This window comes from Myotis davidii, unplaced genomic scaffold (genome assembly GCF_000327345.1).
Source record: "Myotis davidii unplaced genomic scaffold, ASM32734v1 scaffold1626, whole genome shotgun sequence".
Lineage (NCBI taxonomy): Eukaryota > Metazoa > Chordata > Mammalia > Chiroptera > Vespertilionidae > Myotis > Myotis davidii.
In genome coordinates, this window is record NW_006297664.1 from 63,876 (window position 1) to 67,204 (window position 3,329).

Sequence of the window (3,329 nt, forward strand, 5' to 3'; positions counted from 1 at the left end):
GTTTTTTTTTTTTTTATTCTGGGCCGGCTTTAGCTCTGAGGCTTGGCTCCAGCTCTTAGGCCTCTGCTGCTGAAAGCAGCTATTCGGTTTGTTTGGGTTCTGTAATCGAAACACTGTTTCAACTCCAGCTCTGAGATCCCGGGTGGCTGAAAGCAGGTTTCTGGAGTTTTGTTTAGCTTCTATATTTGTAACAATGTTTCACACTGCAAACTCAGAGGCCAGCAGCGGCAGGCGGGGAACTTTGGCTTCCTCCGTCACTGAAGCAAGCAAGCCTCATGTTCGCTTCAAGCTGCCTGGTTGCCAGCCACCATCTTGGCTGGTAGTTAATTTGCATATAGCCCTGATTAGCCAATGGGAAGGGTAGCGGAGGTACGGCTAATTACCATGTTTCTCTTTTATTAGATAGGATTGGTTCTCTCCCTACCTTCAAATAACTAGTTCCTAAGAGTATAAAAATTCTTTTAGCATGCTCAAGATAAAAAATTTATAAGCAGATATGTGTGAATGTGGAGAGGTGTTAACTTTTGCTTAGCAGAGATATTCTCAGTTCTTTTCTGATAAAGGAGTTGATTTTATGAGTGAAGTTTGAAATAAAATATTCTTTTTCCTATGTGTCTTTCAGACATTACGGGATTTTTGCAAGAGCAGCGTGACTGACATTATGAAGGCCTGTACTGAAGACAGCAAGCTGTTAGTACAGACCAGATGTTTCTTAGCAGGCTCGTTGTACCTCTTGGAAAACCTCAATGCAAGACAGTTTTTAGTGCTGGCACGTTTTGGAATTCTGCACATTCGTGGAGTGCAATAATACTGTATAGTAATTTTTCTCCTCCCAATCCACTGAGTTAATAGTTTTCTAAAAATGTAAACATTACTACTTGTACCATTTTTCCTTAGTCATATTTGAAAAAATTGCAAAATGAGTTAGAATTTGATTTCTTTTCAAGGATGTCCGTTAAATCTGTTGTGATTTTATATGAATTTTCCTTTTTTTGTTTAGAATTTATCTTTTTGGGAATAAGCTGAAGTTCTCCCTTTATAAGAGTTCATCAGACATCTCTAACTTGGTTATGTTCTACTTATATAGGTTTCAAAATACTGCAGATTTTGAACAGTTAATTATACAAAATTATGGGGGGAGATCCTATATGCAAAATTCTCTAACAGATTGTGTGTGTGTATGTGTGCACACGTGTGTGAATACCAGAGAAACAACTAAAAGACCAACCGCTTTTAAAATTCTGTTATAGTTCAAGTGTCTTGCCTTGACCAATCTAATGAATTGATTAACTAGGCCTTTATACTTAATTCAATAAAAAATAAGCAGATATAAGTTAAATAAAAACTTTGAATTTATTGCCCAGCGTACCTGTTAACATTATATTTAACCGTCGTCTGTTTAAATTGTTGTTTTTGACTTACAGATAATTTCATTAGGGATACACTTTAGATTCACAACAAATAATAGACCATTTACCATTTTTAGGGTAATTGAAACTCATCTCACTGAAGAAAGTTTAGTTGAACTTCTTTACAACATTAATATTAGACAGATGGAGATCACTTGTCTAATTTAACTTGCCTAACATCAGAATTTTATTATATTTGAGGGACAAAATTGAAAATTTTTTTATTCAGTGAGTTTAATATCTTTTCAGACTTCTAAAAGATTGTAAGAGTAATTTAGCAGAAGTAGGACCATGATGTAGAAAAAAGGTCATATAGCAACAACAGTCATAACATACTTCAGCCTCCATATAGGAATAAAAGTGTTAGTGGAAGTAAAGGGATTTATGGAAAAGTTTGGAGATAATTCAATATTGGGTCCACCAAACAAACACTTAGCACAACTGTTTACTTTGTCATTGAATATTTGTTGAATGCATGTCTGGTGATGATCATGATATGACAGCCTCGAGGTGGAACATGGTGATAGGAAGTTAGCCTGCAGAAAATTGATTAAAATGGCTTATTATCCTTTTCATTAAGACTGCAGACTGTTAACCTAATTTCATACAATTTAACCTGGGGAGTTACAGATTTTCATTATTTGGGTGTAATAACATTTTGTTATTTCAACTAGGGCTAAAGCCTTAACTTGATTTGTACCAGCTCAAACTTCCTATCTTCTACAAGTTGAACACATTGTTGAGTATGTCTAGGGTCTTTCTTCAGCTGATGGACATTCCACTAGTGAAGTTAATCTTTTGGTATTTAGACTTTTCAACCTGGAGCCTTGGAAATGTTCCCATGTACTGTATCTGGCAGGTCAATCATGAAGAAATGGAAGATTTGATTCTAACTTTTTCCATGTTTGCCCTGGGTAGATAAATTGTCTTTTAGAGAATAGCTGTAGGTAGTTCACACTATGATAAAACTCAGCTATTTTGTTGATATTCATCTCAATATTGTTGTTTTATCTTTGGCCATATTTAAATCTAGGATTTAATGGGGTTTAGTGAAAATGGAAAGAATGAATCTAAAAAGACAAATTTAAGGGAAAAGGGAAAGTTTAAATGAAGCTATTTATAAAACAGTTTTATTCCTAACATTTCAGAATTTATTGCTTGCAAATAAGTGTGGCTCTGTAGTTTATAAATGTGTATGTACTATATTAATTAGAAGACCATAGAACCTGACAGCACGTTTGCTAATGTCATTGGGGGTTTTTACCACAGTTACTATTGTGGCAGAAATTATTTGTTAGATTAATAAAAAAAGTTGGCAAAACATGGCTTTATACCTCAGTATCAAGATGTGCAAGACAAATATGTTTTCAGAATATACATGTGGTATTTACTTATGGCACAAACATCAACAACAGCAGTTGATCAGCCTTTACCACTATCAAAATAAAACAGGATCCTAATGGTAATTCTTAGTTTGAATGTTTTTAGTTGGGACTTTGTTGGCATTTTATCATTGTCATAATTTTAAATTTAGATTTAAAAATAGCCTACAGAATTTTAAAGCTTGATTTGATATTTAATTTTAAAGCTTTTAAAAAATCTTGTGAGGGATTATAAAGTTTGGGGCTTACCTCTCAAACATTGTGAAAATAAACTTTTATTAAGCTCATGTGAAAGTAACCCCTCTGTTGTGTAATTAAATCTATGCTAGAGCACTTTATATGTTAACTGTATTTGGAAAACTTGATGTAAAAATTTGTGTCCTCAAATAATGTTTACTTTATAGTGACTTTTTTTGTTTGTTTGTTTTGTTTTTGTTAATCCTCACCCGAGGATATTTTTTCCTTTTTTTTTTTTTTCTTTTTTAAGGAAGAGTGAAAGAGAGAGGGGAAGACAAGAGAAACATCGATGTGAGAGAAA

General features: G+C 33.7%; 1 protein-coding gene across 1 annotated transcript in view; it reads left to right on the top strand.

The window, feature by feature from the left end:
• Nucleotides 1-3,089, top strand: part of LOC102768780 (selenoprotein T) — a 35,032-nt gene extending 31,943 nt beyond the window's left edge. The window contains exon 6 of the mRNA XM_015570212.1: nucleotides 623-3,089. The gene's annotated coding sequence lies outside the window, so the exon portion shown is untranslated. The remainder of the gene's footprint in view (nucleotides 1-622) is intronic.
• The last annotated feature ends 240 nt before the right edge of the window (nucleotides 3,090-3,329 follow it).